General features: G+C 38.5%; 1 protein-coding gene and 1 long non-coding RNA gene across 2 annotated transcripts in view; one reads left to right on the top strand and one right to left on the bottom strand.

The window, feature by feature from the left end:
- Positions 1–3,008: 3,008 nt before the first annotated feature.
- erfl1 (Ets2 repressor factor like 1) overlaps positions 3,009–26,982 on the top strand; it is a 65,594-nt gene continuing 41,620 nt past the window's right edge. The window contains exons 1-4 of the mRNA XM_089117689.1: positions 3,009–3,264; positions 4,045–4,183; positions 8,810–8,858; positions 9,031–9,884. The gene's annotated coding sequence lies outside the window, so the exon portion shown is untranslated. The remainder of the gene's footprint in view (positions 3,265–4,044; positions 4,184–8,809; positions 8,859–9,030; positions 9,885–26,982) is intronic.
- On the bottom strand, positions 18,933–23,798 carry LOC120474333 (uncharacterized). The gene is made up of 4 exons (XR_005621767.2): positions 20,912–23,798; positions 20,665–20,748; positions 20,327–20,436; positions 18,933–20,070 (listed from the first exon to the last, which is right to left on the bottom strand). It is a non-coding gene; the product is annotated as an uncharacterized LOC120474333 (long non-coding RNA).

Raw genomic sequence — 26,982 nt, 5'->3', positions numbered from 1 at the left:
TTCAATGACCATGTAGTCATAGAGTTTCCCCACACATTGGCTGTGGGTGTGTACTGTAGGCCAAGGTCTATTATAAAAAAACTTGCAAAAACATACTGGCAATACATTAGCTTCTTAATGTAGGCTAATGCAATCATGTTTTATGTGTTTTATTTGCTGAGAGTTTATTCCTCAACACTGGTAAGTCAACAAACTCTTTTCTGCCTTAGTTCTAATCTTGTTCTCCATGTGAAATGAAAGCCTTGTGCAGAAATAATTAAATAATTTTCTTAAAGAATTATACGTTGTCTTGAGCTACTTGCTTTTGATTGATGTCTGTTTATGATTCGTTCCGCTTTGAAATTCCTACAACATTGCTTTCCTGATAATATATCAATTTATCAGGAGAGGTTTTATGTTAATTTCCGCCCTCCCCCATACAAATACCCATCATAGTCCAATACCATCCCGAGCTAATTAAGCAAGTGTTAATTAAAAATGCTGGAGAGTATGAACGCGAAGAATTGTTATGGAAACGTTGAAGTTAATCAAGCTTTCAAATTATTGATAACATCCTGAGAACGGTGATCGATCGGGAAGACATTAAGAGGCGAAAATAAACCAGATATTTGTGTGTGTGTGTGTGAGTGTGTGTGTGAGAGAGAGAGAGAGAGAGAGAGAGAGAGAGAGAGAGAGAGAGAGAGAGAGAGAGAGAGAGAGAGAGAGAGAGAGAGAGAGAGAGAGAGAGAGAGTGTGTGTGTGTGTGTGTGAATGTCGCTGTATTTATGCCTTGTGTGTTTTTGTCAGATCTAATTTTCTTACTCTGCCATCCATTTTAACCTATAAACAGAAAGTTGCTCATTGAGTGCTTGAAATCACTTACATATTTTGTCCCTGACCTGCGCCGATCAGTGAACATGACTCTCTCTCTGTCTCTCTCGAGATGGAAGCTGCTGACTGCAAAAGAAAAATCACACTAACATCTATGCAAAGGCCACTCGGTTAAGTCTTTGGAAATTAATATTTCCTCGACCCCTGTAAATGCTTTCATTCAATCCTGCGTGAGTTGTGCTATACGAGCGTGTGTGTGCGTGTGTGTGTGCTTGTATGTCCTGTACTTACAGGCCCGCTTCATCATTCAGCCTGCGATAGGAGCAATTCACCCATAAAGTGGCGCTTTCGGCCATAAATAATATTCAAGTCGGTCTATTGTTAAGTGAAAAGTTGACTGGTGTTTGATATTTTTTTCTTTTTTCCTCCTCCTTCTTTTCCACGGCGACCTCGGGTTAGGACTCATACATCACGGGATGACAGCTATAGAAAGGCCCTAAATTAGCAACTAAATCGAATATTGATCAGCTATGTGCGGCCCTTCGCGGCGCGGTTCCTTGCCGTTTCTCCAGTGGAGAGAGTGAAGAGAGGTAGCGGTGGAGGTGTACGGGAGGAGGGGGTAAGTCTCTGTGTGTTGTTTCGTTCTTGTTTTTGTGTATCGCCAGTGTGAGAATTATACAACGATTTCAGGGGGATTAGACTACAATCGGCTCTACCAACATTTTTTATCAAATGTTTTGTGCTGTGTAGCTAAGCAATGAGTTGATAAATAGGCTAATGACAATTTAAAATTATATGATGCAAAAAATAATGCGATAAAGATCCAAAAAGTGAGTGGGTCCGCAGGCCTACGGTTGCAACCTCTTCAGACAAAAGCGACTTCATAGGGTCTTTTTACCATCAGGTGAAAAGAGGCGCTTTGGGGTAACTTTTAATCTAACTTTAAAGTAGGCCTATAAAAGAGTAGGCCAAAACTAAGCCACTTTTAATTATTCGCACCCATAGGCTATCGTTAAAGCTACCTGTACTAACTAAATCTGGAGCCTTTCAGTTCCCTTGTGCTAACTATACATCATCGTTACTCATATACCATAATTTTATTCAATGTATGCAAAAATAATTATGCAAGCCCAGTATCTCAATTAAGAGCAGCTTAATTTGCCTGCAGTTATTAATGACTGAGTGACAGCAAGCGTAGCCGGTTCTCAGCTCTCCCTTTCTTTTAGAATGCAAACTTTATATTATCCAATTATCTATTCACCCATGCAGACAAATCCACTCATCCATTTATCTGTCCGTCCACACATCGACATGGCTCTTCCTTCATCTCCATTTCATTTGAATGCTTCCCTAATCTCTATGTTGTTGAATATGACGTACTTGTTCAGTGAATGCAGATTATCAGTGTTAGTAAATGATCTTTGTATCCTATTGATGTTCTCAGGCTTGCTGTTAGGAGTGGGAGGTCCGTTAGTTAGCGCGTGCTGTTGGACAGCGTTTGATGAAAAGATCAAGAGATCTCTCGCGGGAAAGCTCTGTGTCCGGGGCATGGCCGTCCAAACCCAAGGCCGTAGTGTAGGTGGTCAAGGTCATGCAGGGTCACTCAGATGAGCTTTTTACCAAAGGGCCGGAGCGTCAGGGTTGCCGAGTCCAGATCAAAGTATTGAGTGTTGGTATCATGGTAGAACAAGCAGAGCACAGAACCGCGAAGTGCTGGAGATTACAACAGTCTAATTGAAATGGATGCTCCTAAAGCTGAGTGCTAAATGAGGCCTCAAATACTTCTGTTGTTCACTCGAGAGATGTGTCCGGGCCATACACTGCCCTGTGCATCATCTCCCACGTCAAGTATTGACTTTTGACATTAGACATTTATTTAAAAATGTGTCAAATTAAATTTGATCAAAGAAATTCAGAGACTGCAAATAGTTTTCAGTGGCCCTGGCTTAACCCAGAAAGTTAAGCACCATGGACAGCGCACCCATTTCGCCTGAACTAAAACATCTCATATTTATTTGTATTTTTTGTTGGTTTAGTTAGCCTGGCTTTTAGTTGATTATGCTCATTTTTATGTAGTCACCAGAAGAGCCTGTTTGATCTTTGCAGAGCATGAGCTTACATTCACTGGCATTTGCAAATCTTTAAATATTTATCAAATGATACGCATGCAACTTTGTTTATTGTGTTTTATTTCCAACAGAAAATGCATAGCGTGCTACTAAATGCCCTCGCTGCTCATCAGCGACGTTCTTGGCAAACACTTTTAGAAACTTGCTTGAGGACAATTCCGGCAGCCATCTGTTTCTGGCAGAGCTATGCGCATGGGGCAGGAAGCTGAATTCACAAATTTTTAGAGGGAAAGGTGTTTGTCAGCCAGTAAGGTCGTTACCGTGGATGTGAACCACTTTATTTATTTTCATTCTCGCTCCCACTTTTCTTGAGGGGGAACAGAAGGTAAGGAAAGACATGTTATTTTCCTGTTCCTTTTTTTCTTTCCTGGCAAAGTGCCGTGATCCTTCTTTTTGCAATTCCGAGTCTTAATACGACACTTTTTTTTTTTATCACTATTTGAAAAAAAACCTACCTTATTCACCTAACAGGCCTTTGCACTATTTACTCCATAATTATCTGGACTGGACATTTGACACACCTTCCCTAAAGCTAATGAAAATCATTTATGCTTAATCTTTCTATGCATTAGTACTAAATGACTTGTTACATGACAAAGTCAAACAAGATTTTATGTATTTATCTAAAGAAAAGTGAATGCATTTTAATCATTCATTGTAAGTTCGACACAAAGAAATAATTTAGATTGATAGATCTATCTATCTATCTATCTATCTATCTATCTATCTATCTATCTATCTATCTATCTATCTATCTATCTATCTATCTATCTATCTATCTATCTATCTATCTATCTATCTATCTATCTATCTATCTATCTATCTATCTATCTATCTATCTGATATATCAGTATGATGGGCAAGGAAAGGCACATTTATTTATATATCACATTTCATACACAATGGTATTTCAAAGTGCTTTACATAGAAGAAATTTAAATAATCAAAACAAATAAAAATTAAAACAGTTTAGAATAAAATAAAGTACAGTATAAACAGCGAACAGTGGCACATTGCTCATCCAGTAAATGCACGGCTTAACAGATGTGTTTTTAACAGATGAGTCTGATAGATTAATGAGCATCTCACTTGTTTGTATTTTCAGGGCCTTGTGGTGCAGGTGGAGAAAAAGTTGAGTAAAGTGTGAAGAGGGATCTGGGGGGAGACAAAGACGTTCACATACAGCAAAATTTCAGCGGTGCCTGTCACAAAACAAGAAGTGAATCAGAGAGAATCACTTCAGAGTAAGTAAAGGAAACCAATACCTCATAGGGTGAAGTAATACAAACAGAGAGCCAGATTATAAGGAGGGGGATGAAGTGACTGAGAATGAGAGAGAGAGAGAGAGAGAGAGGGAGAAGGAAGAGATGAATGAAAGGTAATTGCATTAGAAAGAAAAGAAGGCCAGAAGGAAGGAAATGATTAGAGGAAAAGAGACTGATAGCCGATAGAGAGGGAGTGGGAGAGATGGACAGAGTGAGAAAGAAGGTGGGGTGGGTGTTCATTTACTCGTTTCATTCAATACACACTGACACTCCCTCAGTGTCAATACAAAGTGTGTGTGTGTCTCCTCTAAGCACACTATCTAGGTAACTTGTCTCGAGAATTGTTGTAGCGTATGTTTGAATACACTTGAAACTTCATATATACATATATAATTTGCCCAGTAAAAACTAATTTTGTGCATTTATATATAGTATATCTAATAAAACTCTAATATGCTGCATATTTCTAAATAACACTGTTTTAGAATCCTCCAAACCATGTTGTAAAAAAACATGTGATGAGAAAATCAGGAAAGACCACTGGCATCTGACCCTCAACATTTTCCTCTTCAGGATCGTAGTCTCACCTCAATCTAGCATTCGCATTTTAGGCCATTCATTCATTTTCAACTGTTTAGTATGAAGTAACAGTAATAACACAAAATGCTGTCGTTTCTCTCCGTGTCTCTGCCTCTTCTCGTTCTCCTTTTGTCATTGACCTTTGGACCCCATCTCTGTGTGCATATTGACTGTTGGACTGCGAGTCACTTGAGCTAGCTGTCAATACTTACCTGGTTTAGACACCCTGAGAGCTGCGGTCATCAAGCAGACACATGAGAGTGGGGGGAAAAGTCATGCTGGATGAGAATGAAGAATGAGAGATGGATTTATGTGATTATTTTATTATATAATTAGATTTTTTTTTAATCAATGGATATTAAATGTGAGTTATACAAAAAAGTGGTGATAACCCATCATGGTTTTATAGTAATATGGGATTTCACAGACATATTTGCACTGACCTTTGCAATGTGTGCCTATATACGTCACTTCTACGGCTCACAGCTCTATCCGCGCCTGTTTTACAGTCCACTCCACCTTCTCCACGCTCTACCTCTCATTCCTTCTCTCCCTCTTTCCTTTTTACTCTTTTCATTTCCTTTAATCTCTCACTCCCTCCTCTTTCTCCCACCCTGTCACTTTGATTTCCCTATCCACTGGCCTGTGCTCTCTCTGTGTGTGTCTGTGCGAGTCTGTAAGTGAGAGCAGGAGAGACAGACTGTTAAAATATGTTTGTATTCACAAACAGCTGTTGTTGTTGTTGTGGTCTATACATATGACATAAAAAAATATGCGCAATTGATATGCAAAAAGTGCAGACTGCATCTCAGTAAACCTGAATGTGACTGATTGGATGAATTTCTAATTATTTGCTACCACATAATGTCACCTTCATAAACTAGACTCCCCCTTCTCAGTCATGCTTTTTTTCTCTCTAGTTTTCTTCTATATTAATCTGAATTTATATATGCAAGAATAACTGAGAAAGAGCCGTGCATGTCTTGCTGAGTGTGTGTATTTATATTAGAGTAGACAGTGTCTGCATGGGCCACAGAAATCCTGGGAGTGAGAAGGTCAGAGCATCAGTCTGCGGGTGTTGGGGTGTATATGTGTGTGTGTATGTGCGTTTGGATGGGGGGAGAGGCAAAGGGTCCCCCTCTTGTAGACAGTTTGACTGATGACATGCATTAAACAGTTAATCTGTCTGATTGAATGTTTGCTTCCTCCAAATTGAAACATTAAACAACAAGGCGAGAAGCGGGAGGGAGGGAGAGACCAAGGAGAAGAGCGGGATATGGCTTCATCTACTCCCCAAATCATGCAAAGAACAGACTGGAATATATAATATCGTCCTGTGAGTGAGGGAGAGGGAGAGCAAGAGGAAGAGGGAGATTGGAAGGGACAGTGTGTGTGTGTGTGTGTTGCAGGGAGGGACAGGGATTAAGTGAAGGGGAAAGTGGCTGGACAGAAACAAGCAATGAGAATGAAGGGATGGTGAAAGATGAGAAGGTTGGTAGTGAAGATGAAGGAAAAGTGGAAAGGGAGGGATTGATAGGAATAGTGTGATGTTGTTGTAGTGTGCTGTGGATGAAAGAAAGAAGATAAAACTGAGACAGAGAAAAAAAAACTTGATAGATCTGACCTTTATAACTTTGTTGTTCCTGTAACCTGGAAGTCTCCCTTTCCTAGTTTTTGTCACGATCACACACACAGGAGAGAGAGATCCAGTTGCAGTTAATTTATGGGGATAATCCGTACTCACAATCCAGTCCAGGCAAAGTTCAAAAATCCAATAAGGCAATCCAAAACGAAAGATACTAACGAGAACCAGGCAGATACAAATAACAGAAGTGAGAGGACATCATGAGAGGACATCATACAAGGACTCCGTGACAAACACTGAAACAAACAGGGTATATATACACAGACACTAACAAGGTGACGGGAAACATCTGTGTGCAATTAACAATGAGTAACAGAACAGGATGATGGGAAACGTAGTAAGTGTAGGACACCCAGTGTAAGAGCTCTAGTGGTTACCCAGGTGGTTCACAGTGTCTGGTAACCAGACACTGTGACATAACCCCCACTCTACGGAGCAGCTACCAAAAGCTCCAAGACGAAACAACAACAAGAGAGTTCAGTATGGAGGTGGAACAGCAAAGGATCAAGGGGAGGGATGGTGGGGCAGGTCCACGCAAGGGAACAGAAACGGGGAATGACGACTTAGCTGGCGGCCAGGGCGAAGCAGACAGTCCATAGAGCGGCCAGGACTGAGACGACAGTTCATCGGGCGGCCAGGGCAGGGTAGACAAAACTTCAGGCGGCCAGGGTGGACCAGATAGTTCAGGTGGCCACATTGGAGAAGACTCTTTGGGTGACCATGGCGGTGAAGACCCTTCGGGCAGCCGTGGCGATGAAGACCCTTCGGGCAGCCGTGGTGGTGAAGACACTTCGGGCAGCCGTGGCGATGAAGACCCTTGGCTCCGGCTAAGGAACCGAAACTGGCTCCGGCTCAGGAACAGACACCGGCTCAAGAACAGACACCAGCTCAGGCCCAGGAACAATCTGAGAAGCCGGAATCCATTTATGTCCGAGAACCCCAACCAATCATGGAGTCTGACCAGGAGCGTGAGCCAGCACCAGCGTCCATGCCTGAGGCTGAGGGTATTTTAGTAGAGTTTGAGATTTGATGCTATTGGTTCCGTCCAGCCCCAAGTCGCCTTCATTGCTGAGCTGCTGGTCCCACCTATCCTCCCATTCCCTCCTCCTCTGTTGACTTCATCCAGTTAAGCCCCTCACCAAATTACCTTGGACTTTTCGGTCTCCAGTTCTGCCTTGGTGTGAGAATCCTCTAGCTGTACCTCAGGCCTCCAACCCCTGGCCTCCACCTCGGCCTGTCGACCCATTTTGTCCATGCTCCTTTCACTTTACAGTGCTCTATCATCTCTCAGGCTCCACTTGTCCCTCCGGCTCCACCTTGGCCAGTCATCTCTCTGGTTGTTCCACAGACTTCTGGGCTTCCATCTACACCTTGTCTCCCCAACCCCTCGACTCCGTTGAACTCCTCCTTTCCCCCAGAACCACCTACTGTATGTCCTCAATCCCACCGGCTCCGCTGTGGTCTGCTGAGCCCTCGTATCCACCTTGGTCTCACAAGCCTGCAGTTCTGCCTTGGCCCTCCAATCCATTGGTGTCACCCAGGGTCTTCATCTTCACTTGACTTCACCTGGGTTTCCACCTTTCTTGACCTTGACTTCACCTGGGTTTCCACTTTTCCTTCCTCCATTTCAGTTGGTTGAGTTCCTGGCTCCACCATGGGTTTTCCCTCCATCAGTTTTGTCTTGGCACTGCTCTGCCTCTTCGTCTCCCCCCTGGCTTCTCTCTTCATACTCTCTTCAATGTTGATCCCCTCTGCTGGCCCCTTGAGTTTCCTGTGAATTACACACTCTTCACCCACCTTGGGGACCCCCTCCCTCCTATGCTGGACAAGAGGGGGCCTACTGTCACAGTCATGTTCTATTTAGTTTGGTTTTCCTGTGTCCCCTGTTCATATTGCCTGAGTTCTCATTTCTAGTTTGTTTTCATGGCTTGTGATTGAGTTGTGCACCTGGTTCTTGTTCTGTTAAATATCCCTGTGTACACCAATACCCTAAATTGTTTCTGTCCCTTGTTCAGTATCATCGATGTGAATGCGTAGTGTGTGTTTAGAGTTTTCTCCTGTGTATACTCTGTGTTCAATACAGTCTCGTAGCATATTTAATTCTGCGTCAAGCATTTTGGATTGTGGATTAGACAACACAGAAATGTTGACTAAATCCTACACAAAATGTTAGGTATGACCATCCTTTGCAGGTAGAGTTATCCTAGACATCAGTATTTTAAGTGAACTGGTGATTCATACCAGTGGCCCTTAAAGAGAGCCATTTCTTTCCTGTATGAATCACCTGAAATCAATAAATGACTGTATAGAATATTATATATAAATGTTTTTAAACTATTTTGTATGTGTCTGTGTGTAAAAACTGTTTTAATGTTTTTCAGGTTGGACTGATGAAGTACAAGTACAAGTATAAGTGAATCTGGATTTCAGGTAGGATATGTTTTGACTTCATCCTTGTAAGGAGTCTATATGTGACTTTTATATACAGTGTATAAATCCATTCTTCTGTAGGCAATGCATTTGGCCAAACAACGGCCTCTTTTTTCCTTTTCCGTCATCACTGATCTTTTTTTTTTCTTATATTGTTCCTGGATAATTGCAGAATGCCACACAAGATGACGGATTGACGACCAGATGAGCCTATGGATGCTCTCACATCAACGAACACGAAAAAGCAGAGCGATCACAACATAAATAGACAGATTGCAGGATGGATGAATTGATAGATCTTTTAGAGAAGGTCAAACTTCTGTGCGCACACTCTCAAACCATCGTGAAAAGAAGAGAAATTGATTGCCGCTCACAAAAGGGTTGAAATGACCAAGAAATTATTTTTCTGGGCAATGAACATTGTGAGTGAGTAAGAGAGAGGGAGAGAAAGGGGAAAAAATGCCTAGCCTAGCCTCTCTTTGTATGAATTGTCTCAAAAGTAACTATAGTCATCTTCAAGTGTTGCCAGTGTTCTGGTCAAATGGCCACTCTACCAGATCAGACCAAACGAGAGGAGTTTTGAGTTTCGATACATCTACCTCATCTGAAGTTTGGCCTCAAACATAGCCTTTACGTTTCGCCAAAGGAGATGGTCATGATGTCATCATTTCACCTGTCAAGAGTCTGTCAAGGTTGCCTTGGAGACAACTGGCACCCGTGGAACCCTAGTGCCCCATGGCACAAGCTTTCGATTGTGGATATCACAGTTCCTCGATTGATGGACGCCTCTGATATGCACTATATTACTCTGCTGGGGTGAAAAAGAAGACATCTAACACCCACACCCCTTCCCACAGTGCAAATAAAGACATCTAGCGGGGAAAATGAATGCTTCTTTAATCATATGACGTCTGTGTGCACCAAGCCGTTCAAACGGCGCCCCACTAATGGACTGCTGATGAATAGACAAAGAGAACAACCATCCACAGTGAGCAGAACAAATAGGCCTCCAGCACAAATGGAGATGTAAGTGAACCCACTCACTCACGTTTGGATATGTTGATTGGGGTTCAGATGATCACACCCACAGACTGAGATGAATATATGGGCTCATGAGCGAATAAACACGTCGAGGCCTGGTTGTGAGCTCGCAGAGAGACCATTACCACAAATCTGCGTGCTAATCATAATTAATCACTTACTTATTAAGTATTAATTGCACTGCGCAAATGTATCCTCGTCCAGAAATGCCCCAGTGTTGATGTTGCTGGGCATAGACAAGGCAATATTAATTTATTCGTACTTATTAATTTCCATAATTAAAACAACAAGACCTAGATATAAGTGCATTCTTTATGTAATAAATTAGGGTTTTTGAAAAGCAATATCAAGTCAAGCGTGTCGCTGTACAAACCGTAAATCATCTTCTCTGGGGTTGATTCATACTCTTCATCATTTCTGAGCCAAACGAACATATTAAGAAGATTGCACCCAAGTCTGTGTAATTACACACATCCTTTAAAAAAAAACATAAATTCATTTAGATAAACGGGTTTACTCCTAATAGAACTTGCTGATCTCTTTCCACTAAAGCTTAATCATCTATCTAATAGGATCAGGATGTGTTACTGCTTTGCAGGCCTCTCTGAAACAAACAATGCCTTTTTCAGAGAGAGTTTCCCTGGTCCCAAGAGTAGAAATGGTTTAATTTAGTTCTAAACTGTTAGCATGTTTCAGCATATTTTAGTATACTTCTCAGTTGTGGGATAACTTAACGAGTACCCCTTGTTTTCCCCCTGTCTCGCTCTTCGCCATGCATTTTGATTGGTTTCCTCATTTCTTTTTCTCCATTTCCAAAATGGTCCACCTGAGCGGGCTAAGCGAGGGCGGGGTGCCGTAATAGCGCTAATGCCCAGTAATACGGGCCAGATATTATAATCTAAGCGCTGTCACAATAAGTTAGTCGTCGTAGACTGACGTGTCAATGCAGCTGAACGCAGGTGATATGGCGGGGCAGGAAGCGCGGCCCGGTAATCATCTAACACAGACACGTTTATTTTGAGTCAGTCTCTTTTGAGCGCATGAAGACTAAACGACCCGTGCGCGCTCCTGCGGTCACGGTGCGGTGCGCGCTTCGTTGGTGATTTATGCGTGTGTGTAATTGAGTGTTAATAAAAGGTTGTCCGTAGCGCGTGTAATTGTGTGTTCAAGACTTTCTGTGTGCGAGCGTGGATGTAATTGGGGGTTATCGATGTTGCGCGCGCGTTTGTGTGTGTAAGAGTCCAGGCTGGACACGAGCATATAGGCTACATTTTCAGCAGGTTAGTTCTTGTCTCGTGCTCATGTTCATCATCTTACGGCGCCCTTTATCAGACCGTGGCGGCGTACACTAGAGGGCATTCTATACGTAGGATCATGTGTATGGCGCAGTCCAAGTCTCTTTGCTAACTTGGGCCAACTCATTTAGTCCTGAACACTTACAGGATTATTACAATTTTTATTTTATTTTCAAGACTGAACATCAGCACTGCTGTTATTTGGATGTAGGCATGAGACCACAGCTGTGCTAATATTCAATAGGCCTCAACTGCAGGATTATTGTGAGTGTGATGCTGTTTTTGTAGTTGATATATAAAAATAAGTTAAATTTAGTAACTTTTAATATCTACATTTTTTTAAATGGTCAGTTAATTTGTACATTTTCTTCCAACAAAAATAGTTTCAAATGAAGCCAAAGTGAAACCTGTAACAGCATGTATGAGAGGAGCAAAGTGACAAAGATTTACAATCACCCACTTCTTTAGTAATCAGTATTCTCTAGTTCCACTCCGGGTTTTCCACTTCCTCACTTTAGAACAAAACTCTTGAGTGATCCTGGACAAACTCCTCTGTTCATGAACTTTACCAATCAAATTAAAAGACTGGAATTAACTTTATTAAAAAAAAAATATTTTTTAAAAATATCTAAAAAACCTGTACAATTTGAAGTTATTATATAGTATTACATTCAAGTATTTCAATTTAGTATAGTATTAGCTCACTAATCAAAAAGTTGTTTTTGCAGTATCTTCTTTATCACAATAAGTGATTCTAAGCGACTCTTTTTCATTTTTCACCCAAAAATTTTAAGCCTCTTGGTTTGGTTTGATGTCGTGAAAGCAGACTTGTTTAAGGAGTAGTTCACTTTTAAATGGCACCAGACGATGAATAAGGGTAGGACCTTTCGAGTCATGACTTGAAAAAAGATTTGTTCATTTTGATGAACGAGTTTGAACAGGTAAGTCACGAACGCTCATCACAGAACAGAGCAAGGCGAGCATTTGTGCTTATAAAACTATTTACTTTTTAAATGACCGCTCGTTTGGCTAGATAAGAGCCTTATTCATCGCCTGGTGTCATTTAAAGCCCTTTGAAGCTGCACTGAATCTCTCATTTGAACCGTTTGGTTCCCAATGAAGTCCATTATATGGAGAAAATCCTGGAATGTTTTCATCAAAAACCTTAATTTCTTTTCGACCGAAGAAAGCAAGACATGGACATCTTGGATGACATGGGGGTGAGTAAATTATCAGCAAAAGTTTTTTTAAAAGTGAACTACTCCTTTAAAGCTGCGAATTAAACTCACAGACGTATATCTAACATCTAAGATTAACAGAAGGATGCATGTATCCATCACTACTGTAGAACTGTTAAAGAGATAGTTTAAAGTAGAAATTGACCCATACACCCTCATGTCACACACATGTACTTCTTGTGTTGTTGCATTTTCATGTCTGCAGTGTAGATTTAAACATAAAACATGTTAGAAAGAGTGGAAGGTAGCGGAAAGCATTATAAAATTAAATCCAATATGTAATAAAGAAACATACAAGACTATTGTGCCAAAAAGAGAAAGCATAAAGAGAAAGAGAACATACAAATAAAAACAAATGATTAAGGGCTTTCCAATGTGATTTCAAAAGTGTCCTGAAATTTGTGATAAAGTTTGTGCACATCTAAAGTAGAACAGAATAGAATGTACAGGTGCAGGTTAGTTGTGAATGTGTGTGTTAAAGAGTGTGCATGGTTTGGGGCCTGTTTAATTGATGTGGGCTGAGCATCGATCCCCCCCGCCTGGCCTAATGAAGGCGTGATTGGTTTGTGAGGGCTGGCTGGTTCTGCTCAGCTGCCCGGGCGGCCCGTACTAATCCACAGCACAGCGCATTAACACACACTCAATCCACCATCACTCTCTTCTGCCCCCTCCCCATCTTCCCTTCTTAAATTCTTTTCTCTCTGTCTTTTCAATCTCCCTTTCTATACATTTGAACTTAAAGCTAATTTCTCAGTTCTATAAGTATATATATATATATATATATATATATATATACTAAATTAGTAGTTGCTCTGACCATCCAATATTCTATGTTGTACTGCTTGATATTTTTGTGGATAACTTTTTTTCTGATATTTTTTTTTCTAGATAAATTATTTTTTAAAAATGCTAAATATCTTACATAATCGAAGGCTATATAAACGTTCAAGCACAGCTTGGTATGTAGTATCTTATTCGTCCGATACTGTTTATTTATGGGAAGTTACATTCCCCCTCACTGTTGATATCATAATTTGTTATTACACATAATGCTTTTTGTCAGGTACACATCTGTTCTCATAAATCTCATAGTGGATTCACACTGTTAAAGAAGGTGACAGCCCAGTTACAGAATCTGGTGGCAGATCTTGGGGATCGGTAGCCGTGATATGCTTTCCACATCACAGTGACTCGCAAAATTTGTCAAAGCAATCTCCCTGGTGCTTCCCTCTCCAGAGGTGTCTTAGTTTTGCCACTTCACTGGTCAGTAAATTTTGATTCTCCAGCTTTTGCGATGAGTTTTTGCTTTTATCCAGCCTTTCCATTTGTATCAGTTCTTTGTTTTTGACACTATCTTTCACTTGTTGATAACAGAGCACATATTTGACCTTTCAAACTGTTATCAATCCGTGAAAATCCCCTCAGCTAATTTATGTACTTTAATGCAGAATAATTAGAGAAAGCTTTTAAAGCACATTATGACCCTTGTCTCATTTGTCATCTATCAAAACACATTATTTGTCCGTTCTTTTACACTAGATTTTAAAGCTTATTTGATTGTGTATTGAATTTTCAACATTTATCAGCTTGATAGTTTTCCTCTTTAAGCAAGAAATCAATTAAAGAAGCAATTAAGAAGAGGTTTTTATTTATAGTGGACTGCTAAGAGGTAAAGAGCTGACCATTTAGTAATATAAATTCAGTACAAAGTCAAAGCAAAAAAAACTTGGAAAAAACCTTTGCAAATACATTACACACAAAACATAATACTGTAGAGTGCTAATGCTAATTATACACACATAAGGAGTGTAGTGGAGAAGAAAATGTAAAACGGTTTACATGCATCTGATTACACACGTTGGAGTCATTCTAACAAATCTCGTTATTAGTGAAATGTTTATATTGTACTCCAGTAATTGGCAGTGGTTCTGGTTTGTTGAGTAAGAGATTTAAGTGTTGGACTAAATGAGTAAAGATGGAGATACATGCACTGTGTTGTTTAAGAATCTATAGTAGTTACAGCAACCTGAAATGACGGTCATCTTTTGGATGTGAATCTGTGATCTCTGTTTATCTGTTTGTAGCTATGAGATTGACATTATGTATGCATGTTAGTGGCTGTGTATGTAGACTATGTGTGTGTCATTGTGACTGAATGACACTTTACGACAAAAACCACTGAGTCCACACAGCATATCAACCACCTTGGTTATCTGTCACTCTCTGTCAATCAACAGGCTGGCCGGAAAAGCTCTAAATGCTGCACCCGGATCAGCTTGGCCACTAGGGTTATGGTATTTATGAGTGACAAACTTCCACTAGACCTGCTTTACGGTCAACACGTGTGGAAAACTCTATAGATGTGGTATGCTAATTTAGAAGCCTGGGAAACTTTTATCTTACTGGTGTCTTAAAGTTGGCATGAAATTAATTCATTCCAATTGGTGTTCTTATTCGAAACGATTCATCCATTTTTTGGCTTTATACTCTTCAGTCAATAGGCCTAAATATCAAAGCTTATGAAGTTTACATAATTTATGTATTGTGAATTTTTTTTTTAATAAAGTACAACTTCTGTTTAATTCTGACTATAATAGATCTGTTATGGTTTTAAGGAAAAGAGCACATGCCTTATACAATCACCACCACACAATCACTGTGCCATTTTATTTCTGTCTGTGATGACATGAAAAGCTCTCAGTGGTTTTTAATGCTGTTACAACATTCAGTTTCCATCAGATGACACAATAGCAGCTTTAGCCTTAAGCAACAGCTCAATTTAAGTGCTTTAACTTTTAGTCTTTTTTTTGTTTTTTTTTTGCTTCTCGTTGCTGTCAGTGACTGAGCATGTTTGAGGGGATGCTGTCTGAATCACATATGTTTTATAGAATTTAAATAATGTACAGCAGATATGACTCTACATCACCTCACCAGTGTGTTTATCGTGCCAATATACTGTGGTACAATGATTAAAAATAAGCTTTCATGTTCTGCTTAAACAACAAGGAAACAGTCACTGATCAGATGTTCAGGTCATCACAGCTGTCAATCACTCAGCAGTCAGGTTTGTCATTTTAGTCAGTACTTGTCTACAAAAAACTCTTTGCACACACACAAAGACACTGGCAGATACGCACTCGCACACACGGTGCTAAGTGGTGTGTGTTTACAGCTTGTTCATTTCCACTCTGCAACTGTTGGCTAAGGGAGTAGGGGCAAGAGAGGGAGAGAAAAAGAGGGTGATCGGAAGAAAGAGGGAGGGCTGGCGGGCAGTGTTTTTGTCCTGAAGAGAAATAGCCCTCTAGCTTGTAATTGGAGGCAGAGAAAGAGAGAACGAAGAGGGAGGGAACGACAGCAGAAATTGCTTGGCTGGGGCCGTGTGGGATGATAGTGTTTTTGACAGGTAAATAAGGCTGTGATTGTCGACAGTTACACTGCACCTTTCTGACCCCCACACACACTGGCCTCCTCCATCTATATTTCACTCTGACACGCGTGCTGACTGCCCCTCTCTCTTTCTCCTTCTCTCTGTCCTCCTCTATTCCTTTATGTCTTTTAATCCCTCTATCATCTTTCTAGTTCTTCCTTTTCTTGGCTTTTTTGTATGTTTCTTTGTACACAAACCCCAGCATACAGTACACAAATGCTCTCACCTTACATTTGGAACTGACTCACCAAACCAATTCACGTTTACACCATCACATAAAGTGCAAAATATCTATTTTATTATATGCTTTAGATCTACAATTTGTATACATATCATCTCATAAAAACATTGAATGCAAGAACAACCAGAGCTTTATGAAACAATCAAATTCTGCGATAGATAGATAGATAGATAGATAGATAGATAGATAGATAGATAGATAGATAGATAGATAGATAGATAGATAGATAGATAGATAGATAGATAGATAGATAGATAGATAGATAGATAGATAGATAGATAGATAGATGGGCCAACGGATGAACAGATTAGATAGATAGATAGATAGATAGATAGATAGATAGATAGATAGATAGATAGATAGATAGATAGATAGATAGATAGATAGATAGATAGATAGATAGATAGATAGATAGATAGATAGATAGATAGATAGATAGATAGATGGGCCAACGGATGAACAGATTAGATAGATAGATAGATAGATAGATAGATAGATAGATAGATAGATAGATAGATAGATAGATAGATAGATAGATAGATAGATAGATAGATAGATAGATAGATAGATAGATAGATAGATAGATAGATAGATAGATAGATAGATGGGCCAACGGATGAACAGATTAGATAGATAGATAGATAGATAGATAGATAGATAGATAGATAGATAGATAGATAGATAGATAGATAGATAGATAGATAGATAGATAGATAGATAGATAGATAGATAGATAGATAGATAGATTGTTTTCTCTCCTTTGCCATCCCTGGTATCTCTTCTTCCCCTTTTCCCTTCTTGTATCCCTTCCCATCCTCTTTTATCAAGTCAACAACCGTCTCTCCCCCTCCCGCTCAGTTCTGCCCTTGCCTCCCTCCCTCTCTCTCTCTACCTCTCTCACTTCAATCTCAAGTGTTTTCAATTTTATTCTAGAGTGGAATTAACTACCCCCGATGTCAAATTGCCGACGAAATCGATAATAATATCTTTACAAAAGAGGATATTCCAGTCTCTCGCGTCGGCTTTTGAAAAATGGAAAATTTAGCCGAGATTGATTCATTAGTTGACACGTTATAGGACGGTATAAGTATTGATCGCGGCCTGTCATGTCCCATCTCGGCTAATCGAAGCTGAGGCGCTCTGTCGATGGGCGCATTTTTCATAATTCCAACGCCGGGGAGAGAGACTAGCCGACGGAGGCGACTGCAAGGCACTGAGAAAAGAAGAGAGTATGGGGCGAAGGGGGGCAAAAAGAAAGATAGACGGGAGAAGAGATGGCTGTGGGGAAATAGGTAGGGGGCAAAGAGGGGAACAACGAGAAATAGAGTGAAAAAGAGGTATGGGGTAAAAGGGAGAAAAAAACTACAGCCGCGTAACGTTTTTTTTTCTTCTTCAGCGTTTACGGAAACAGCCCCACAGCTGACAGGGTGATCTGGGGGGTGTTCAGGGGCAAAGGGTAGCTATGTTAATAGTGCAGGTATTGGGGCGTAAATAATTAATGCATTAACTAATTAAATACAAAACGATGAGTAAACGAGATGGGATGCAGAACACAGGAAAGAGAGTGACGGCCACTCGGGCACCAGAATGGGTTTAATAGCTGGAGTTGAGATTCGGAGGTGTGAAAATGGTAAGATCGGATGAGAAGGCTGAGCAAACGGTGGGGGGAAATAAATAGAAATCGAATGGTTTGAGTTCGGGAAAGAAGTTCTGAAGCGGAAAAATATATATAGCGAGAGAGTGAAAGGCAGTGACGTTGATTGAGAAACTTTTGATAGTTGTTCAGCCTGAAAAGTTTTTTTAAGGGCACCAGTCTCTCACCTCTTATGTGTTTGCTCGCTCAGATTACCACAGATGGGCCATTTCAGATCCAATCACTGCAATGCATTTGCTTTAAAGCCCCCCCCCCCCCCCCCAGTTAGCCTAACTATAGCATCACTTCATTACATTGAAAGTTTTAACAACTTTTATAAAATTGGCTAAAAACATTATGTAACCTATTCTCAAATTAAAGAGATTGACTATGGCCATATAACAAGCGAGTCACCTGGGGGCCAACATCTTAGAACATAAAATTTGTGTCTTTCATGATGCTACATTTACGCTGCTATGTCAGAAAGTTACCTGTCGTATATGGGCAGGTGTAAAAGATTATGAGTGCCTCTTTAAGATAGGTTTGATTCATATTAAACAGATATTTAATGTTGGCTTGCACATCTCATCACTCTAATTTTCTCACAGATCTTAGGTCATAAGTTTCTATGCTTATACCACCAGACAGAGAGGGGAAACCTTTCAATTGATCATGTATGTCCACTCTATCCTATTACAGTCCTCCATTATTCAATTAAGCCTGTGATCTGTGGCCAAACTCTGGACTGGAGCAGATGTTAAATGTGGAATGAACTCCTTTATCAAAAGCAGGCCTATTAAACGTTTAGATTTTGCATCATTAACACTTTACACTGTTAGAGGTTTTGGGGGTGACATTTTAAGAGATGACATTTTCTTCAAACATTTGTTCTAAATAAGCAAACATAATGAGTGGATGAAAGGATGGATTTCAAGCAAGGGATGGAGAAAGAAGAGAGTGTAGATGTGTGCGGTAGATGGAGAAATAGAGGGAGGGGGTGAGCGGGGTCTTGGTACTTGGCAGTCTCTGAGTATCTCAGGTTCTCTCCGGCCGAGGAAAGCGGTCGATATTTAATTGTTATTGCTAGCATGGAACGTACGGAAGCGGTGCCTGTACGAAAATTTCTCATTTATTTTGTATTCCTGTTTTCTCTTTTTCACTCTTTCTCCCTCGCCCCCTTGTAGAGAGTTCCCAGCTAGGATTTTTTTGTTCTAAAAATGTTCTGAGAACATTACCATGCAGTGTTCTAATAATGTTTTCAGCGGGTAGTTTTCTTTTGGTTCCTAAAATGTTCTCTTAAAAGTTCTAATAACATTCTCTAAAAACATTCTAAATATGTTAAATGCTAACATTGTTAGAACATTATTTCCTGACGTTCTTATAACATTTTCAGCGGGTAGTTTTCTTTTTGTTCCCAGAATGTTCTCTTAAAAGTTCTAATAACATTGTCTAAAAACATTTTAAATATGTTTATTGCTAACATTGTTAGAACATTATTCCCTAATGTTTTTATAACATTTTCAGCGGGTAGTTTTTTTTTGGTTCCTAAAATGTTCTCTTAAAAGTTCTAATAACATTGTCTAAAAACATTTTAAATATGTTTATTGCTAACATTGTTAGAACATTACTCCCTAATGTTTTTATAACACTTTCAGCGGGTAGTTTTCTTTTTGTTCCCAGAATGTTCTCTTAAAAGTTCTAATAACATTCTCTAAAAACATTCTAAATATGTTAAATGCTAACATTGTTAGAAAATTATTCCCTGACGTTCTTATATCATTTTCAGCGGGTAGTTTTCTTTTTGTTCCCAGAATGTTCTCTTAAAAGATGGCATAACATTCGCTAAGAACACTCTGAAAATGTTTTGTGATGACCTTCTATAAAGGTTTAATCATAACATTTTTAAAACATTATCCCCTAACTTTCTTATAAAGTTTTTAGCGGAAGTTTATTTTTGTTCCCAAAATGTTCTCTTAAAACCCCTCAAAAATGATTAGCTATAACATTGTTAAAGCATAACATTTTATTAATCTCAAAACTAAAACATCAAAATCTAACAGGTTTAAATGGCATCCACATAAATTATTAGAAGTTCTGCGTACAGTAAATGCCCAACATTACATGAAGAACTCAGTAAAGTCACTCATGCGTCTTGACTGCGGTGTTTGCTCAGAGCACTCATCATCAGTCTTTGCTTGTTTTGGTTCTTGCAGAAAAATAATCCAGGAATCTGTATTAATAATAGTGTTCTACTATTCTCTCTTCTAGTTGTCCAGCTGCTCCCCCAGTTAGCATTGAGCTGTTTTCTGTGTGCACAGTAGAGTTTTTCCTCATAGCCTAAAAAAGAAGATCATGCAAAAGTGTAAACATAAAGAATACACATACATTAAGATCACAAGCAATATTGACATTGAAAACTTTCAAAATTAGCCAGCCTAATTAGCAGTCAGAAATTATGTAAAGACTAATTTATTGAAAGTATAAATATGATAAATTATGAGTATCTTTTTTGTTTCTGTAATTTAAAACATACTTAATCCATGTATCCAATATCTTAATACAATAAAGTTTTAAAAATGGATATTTTTCTTACACAAATGCTTCGCTTTAAAAGGGCTTTATAGAGTCCCCCGCCAGAGTCATGTGGTGGATTACTTTTATCATGGATGGATGCGCCTTGATAGACGGCCATTCACTGCCATTCTAAAAGTCAGAAGAGTCAGGACATTTTTTTAAATATAACTCAGATAGTATTCATCTGAAAGAAGAATGTTATATAAACCTGAAGCCTTGAGAAACGCTCTTTCCAATTCATTAACGTTAACCTCTAACGTTATATGAATTACTGAATTATTATTAACTTTTACTTTCAAAAGACATTAAGATCACTTTTAAGTAAAAATACAGTATTCGTATGCATAGAACACATACCGGCATCTTGGCTACCTTGGTTGTAAATGGAGACTTTATTGTGTCATCGGTAAGTTAATCATCTTGAAACAGTCCGTTTGGAGTCTGCATTAAAACAAATCTAGCTGTTATTCAAAAGTAGCATACACTCAGATTTAATGCGACTGTCATACAATTCTAAGAAAGTAGAAAGTTAGGTCTAATACTGAAAGACATCAAGGATAAGAGAAAGCTATGTAAACTGAAAAAAATACACACAAAAACTTACAGTTGTGAAAGAGTTCCGTTGACCAGGAGTTCTGTTGTTTTGGGCCAATGTGTCGCCAATTTAGACAACGGACATTCTGCGCCGATTTCTTCAACAGAAACGTTGCTTTATTTGCGCTGTTTGTCGAGTTCAAATGTTCTTACGTCATGGGAACATCGCGCTGTGATTGGTGGTTTTAAACGTCGATCTACAGCGACCTCCAATCAGCTTCTCATCTCTTGTAAACGCATTTGTCGCAACAGTTCATTTCAGAGTAGCCTAATATATCCTCAAAACACTTTACCGTATGCTGTTTTGACAATGTTCCTCTTTCATTATGGAAAATTATGCCATTATTCTATAGGTTAAAATAATTCTACAATCTGTTACCTAAACAGCTTCCTTAAAATATCCTTACAATTTTATGAGCTTTTGTTAACATATATTATGAGATTTTGTCATCTCAGGTAAATGTCCACAAAACATTTGATGAATGTTGCTTTGATAATGTTCCTCCTTTGTTATTGTGCCAATGATTTATAAAAGATAACAACATTTTGACAAAAAATCCTCAAAATGTATCATGCAAAATGTTTGTTAAAAAGTCAATTTAAAGGAATGTTTTATTAAAAACATTTTATCATCTCAGGACTAAATAATATCCTCAAAACATTTTGCGAACGTTAATTTGATTATGTTCTTCCTCTGTTATTATGGTAGGCCTACATTCAATATTTTATGAAAGATCATTCTATAAACTTTTACCTCATCAACATCCTCAAAATGTTACATTTAAAACATTCTAGTTTTGTTAACACGTCACATTACAAGAATGTTTTATAAAAACATTCCATCATCTCAGGCCTCAATGATATCCTCAAAACATTTTTCGAACGTTGATTTGATAATGTTCCTCCTCTGTTATTATGGAACATTGTTTCAGTGTTTTATTGAGAACGTTAAAATATCTGTTATCTCAACAACATTCCCAAAACATCCTTAACATGTTACAGTGTTAATGTTTAAACACGTCACATTACAAACATTTTATCAAAAAACATTCCATCATATCAGGCCTCAATGATATCCTCATAACATTTTGCGAACGTTGATTTGATAATGTTCCTCCTCCGTTTTTATGGGACATTGTACCAATGTTTTATTGAGAACATTGTAATGTCTGTCATCTCAACAACATTCCGAAAACATCCTCAACATGTTACAGTGAAAATGTTCTAGTTTTGTTAACACGTCACATTACAAGAACATTTTATAAAAACATTCCATCATCTCAGGACTAAATAATATCCTCAGAACATTTTACGAACGTTGATTTGATAATGTTATTCCTATGTTTTTATGGGACATTGTTTCAATGTTTTATAAAAGATCATTCTACAAACCTTTACCTCATCAACATCCTTAAAATGTTAAATTTAAAACGTTCTAGTTTTGTTAAACACGTCACATTACAAGAACATTTTATAAAAAAACATTCCATCAACTCAGGCCTCAATGATATCCTCATAACATTTTGCGAAAGTTGATTTGATAATGTTATTCCTATGTTTTTATGGGACATTGTACCAATGTTTTATTGAGAACATTGTAATGTCTGTTATCTCAACAACATTCCGAAAACATCCTCAACATGTTACAGTGAAAATGTTCTAGTTTTGTTAACAAGTCACATTACAAGAACATTTTATAAAAAACATTCCATCATCTCAGGACTAAATAATATCCTCAAAACATTTTGCGAACGTTAATTTGATTATGTTCCTCCTCTGTTATTATGGGACATTGTTTCAATGTTTTATAAAAGATCATTCTTCAAACCTTTACCTCATCAACATCCTCAAAATGTTAAATTTAAAATGTTCTAGTTTTGTTAAACACGTCACATTACAAGAACGTTTTATAAAAAACATTCCATCATCTCAGGCCTCATCCTCATAACATTTGCGAACGTTGATTTGATAATGTTATTCCTATGTTTTTATGGGACATTGTACCAATGTTTTATTGAGAACATTGTAATATCTGTTATCTCAACAACATTCCGAAAACATCCTCAACATGTTACAGTAAAAATGTTCTAGTTTTGTTAACATGTCACATTACAAGAACATTTTATAAAAAACATTCCGTCATCTCAGGACTAAATAGTATCCTCAAAACATTTTGCGAACGTTAACCTGATAATGTTCCTCCTCTGTTATTATGGAACATTGTTTCAATGTTCTATAAGAGATCATTCTACAAACCTTTACCTCATTAACATCCTCAAAATGTTAAATTTAAAACGTTCTAGTTTTCTTAACATGTCGCATTACAAGAACATTTTATAAAAAACATTCAGTCATCTCAGGCCTCAATGATATCCTCATAACATTTTGCGAGCGTTGATTTGATAATGTTCCTCCTTTGTTTTTATGGGACATTGTACCAATGTTTTATTGATAACATTCTAATATCTGTTATCTCAACAACATTCCCAAAACATCCTCAACATGTTACAGTGACAATGTTCTAGTTTTGTTAACACGTCACATTACAAGAACATTTTATAAAAACATTCCATCATCTCAGGACTAAATAATATCCTCAAAACATTTTGCGAACGTTGATTTGATAATGTTCCTCCTCTGTTATTATGAGATATTGTGCTAATGTTTTATTGAGAACATTGTTTAATCTGTTATCTCAGCAACATTCCCAAAACATCCTCAAAATGTTACAGTGAAAATGTTATATCTTAGTTTACATTTAACCTTATAGGAACATTATTTGAAATGAGAAAACATCCTTAAAACATTCTTAAAACATTGCATTCAAATGTTTTATTTAAAACATTAACCAAACCTCTAGGGAATGTTAGCCAAAGTTCTAAGAACGTTCCCTGTTAGCTGGGTTGGAGATGTAGGTGGATAGACATTTGTGGTACAAAAGAATGGGCACAGGGGGTAAAAGCGGAAAAAAGACCTCTTTCGCCTAGCAAGTTTAGTTTTCTTCCTTATAGGCTTACAGCAGACTATTTAACGTAAGAACGTTCTTTGACTTGAGCTCACCCCTCAGCCCAGTTCCCCTTCACCCCCACCTGTCCAAAATAAAAAAAAACCCGTCATTTTCCATCAAACGTCCAACCAAATATTATCCACACTCTATTCCGAGAGATCGAAACTTATTTAGGGCGACGTATGGGATTCGCCGTATGTTTTCAAATTTCATTCCTCGATTAACTTTATTTTCCCCGACTTTGGACAAAATTATAACCCGATCGATTTCCTATCTACCCACTGTCTACATATAGGCTATTTTTTTGGTTTTTGCTCTCAGTCGCCGGTCAATTTTCTGACACTAGTTAGCGCGAGAACAGGTGCAGACTAACGAACGCTCCAAACCCGCGATTAGCTTAACTTTAGGGGATATACACCATGCTCTTTACTTCCTCCATCCCCCCTTGACATATCTTCATGGTCCTCTGACATGTTCCCCTCTCTCCTCCTCTGTTCACCGGCGCGCTCCACTTGCGACTCGTAGGCTATACACTAGCGCGCGACTCGTCATGTGCAGTTCAGTTTGAGCTCACTCTTTCAACACCTCCTGCACACTTTGCAGGCGGACTTGCGAGGGACTACAGAAACCTATGGGGTGGGCGTCATTTTATTACCAAATTCCTAAAGGAAACACTTTTTTCTTTTCCTTCGCAGTTTTGTTTACATTTGTGTTTTGTCTCGTGCTGCTCACTCGTCATGCTATTGCTTTATTCGCATTATCACAACATTTTGCCTCCTTTTGAACGATAATTCGGAGAGATAAAACCAACTTAATGCTATCCACGGGGTCCCGGAAAACCAAGTGTTAAGTCGATGTGAATGCGCAGCGGCAGGTGAGTAAAGCTCTCCACTTTTTGACTGTAGACTGTCTGAGTGAAGATCCTGTTTCAAAACACTGTTAATTTACAGGGAAAATAGCTTGTCCTTAGTGCGTGACTGAGAGAGAGCATGAAATGATGCAGCCACCTTTGGTGTCTGTGAATTTGCCACTGTTGCAGACAGACAGCATTTTACTTTTCATGACGATGATTAGAAAAACGTGTCACATTACCCCGTGTGGTGTTTTATAGCTGCGGGGTGCGTAACGGCGCTATGGGAAAGGGCGAGAAAGGAAGGGGAATTGAGAGGTGATGCGCGGTACACCTGCACAAGTCAAGCGATTGCTTTAATGGTGACGATTCCTTGTGCTTATTGGTTGGTGGCATGCTTTGTTTTGAAGTTTGTGTTGGATTAGTTTTAAGGTTAAAGAGTATAACTCCATTCTAGACGTATCAAAACACCGTTGCTTTGCATTATTCTAATCAACAAACAAGATATTAAGTGGTGAAGACATTTAGTATGTGCCTTCATTTGATTTTCTATTTATTTTATTTACGTATAGGCCTATATTGTGAATAATTTGTGTTTTAAGCAGATATTGCAAATCATCTTTAGCTAAACAATACACTTGAACCACTTTTAGCAGCCAGAATGCTGTTTTTAAACACTTTTTCTCACTCACTTGTTACTGGGTCTGTATTCAGGCCTTCAACAATGTGAAAAGTTTCTTTTCTTTCTAAATAGTTTTACAACTGAAGATAGGCATATCTTCAGAAGCTGAATATTAATGTAAGTGCCTATGAGGATGTCATTAAGTCTTTTTGTAATGTATGAGCATACTATGTTGTGTTTCTCTGGTTAGACATGATGGGGAATGTAAGTTCTCTGAGTTCAGCTCAGGCACACAAGCATGTCTGCTAAGCTTATAAGCCAAAATTTATGGGGGGTATAACAGACTCATTACTGCTCCAGTGAGGATAAAACACTCATAACGCTTTACTTGAATATGCCCTTCTCACCCATTCATTCCAGTGATGACAGCGCACTGCTCTACAGTCAATGGCCACATCATTCCTCATTCCCTTTATAGCTCTGAGACATTTATGGGCTTCCAGAGGTTTAAGTAAGAGTTAACGAAAATCAGGATACTGGTTTTATTTAGCTGAGGGCTGTAAGTGATATCTGTGTGCGGTGCTTAAATCTGTTGACGGATTACATATATTGCTAATAGTGACTGACTCTTACCACACAGTTGTTAGGTTTAAGACCTACGTTTTCAGTTTACAAAATATTTATTAAAATATTACACCAAGGTGGAGGTGTGAAGCAAAACAGCTACATAACTAAACTTTATTTTCAATGTTAAATTTTAAAGGAATAGCACAACACTTTCATTGCAGTCCACCATACCTCACCTTTTTTTTACTCCCACTTAACCCCATATTTCACAGCTGAACTGAAGCCAATTTAACCCAAGTTAGCCACACACAGCTCTATCCACTCGAGAAGCATGCCTAATTACCCTCAATTAAATCACTTAGCAAACGAGAAAATTACTTTGATATGAAATAGTGCACATGGAAGCGTGACGAGAACAGGCTCTGGTGGGCTGCTGGACCGGACAAATAAGCTGTGTTGAGTTATGTGGCCTCAGAGAAAGAATTGTAAGTTCATAGCGGATGTATGGTTGCCATGCCCCGGGACCATAAATGAAGAGTTCAGATGCAAAACCCTCTAAATGCCATTTGAAATTTTCTTCTTTAATGATGATTTTTATCAAACTTGTATATTTAAGTTCAGTAATTTCAGTTAAATAACAATTAATAGGTAATTATCATTGCCATTTAAGTGAAATCACTGAACTTAAATATACAAGCTTGATAAAAATGATCATTCTAGAAGAAAATTTCAAATGGCACTTAGAGGCTTTTGCATCTGAACTCTTCAAATACAGACAAATTTCACATAATGCTTGAAAGAGTGTTGTTTTGACATAATACCAGATTGATTTTAGTATGATTTTGGTGCATATTTTTATACCAGTCCAAACTTTTAAAGTGTTAAGGCTGTGAAGGAAAAGAAAGTATTTTGAATGAGATAATAAAGGCCTCTCGGTTCTCAAGAAGTGAATGACTCTCACATAAGTTATTAATATTTTTTAATTATTTTATACTTACAAGAGTTTGGGAGCCACATGTTCTAAATATAAAACAA

This window comes from Pimephales promelas, chromosome 12, assembly GCF_988280905.1.
Source record: "Pimephales promelas chromosome 12, fPimPro1.hap1.1, whole genome shotgun sequence".
Lineage (NCBI taxonomy): Eukaryota > Metazoa > Chordata > Actinopteri > Cypriniformes > Leuciscidae > Pimephales > Pimephales promelas.
The sequence above is the reverse complement of the archived record's forward strand: the minus strand, read 5'-3'. Positions and strand labels throughout refer to the sequence as shown.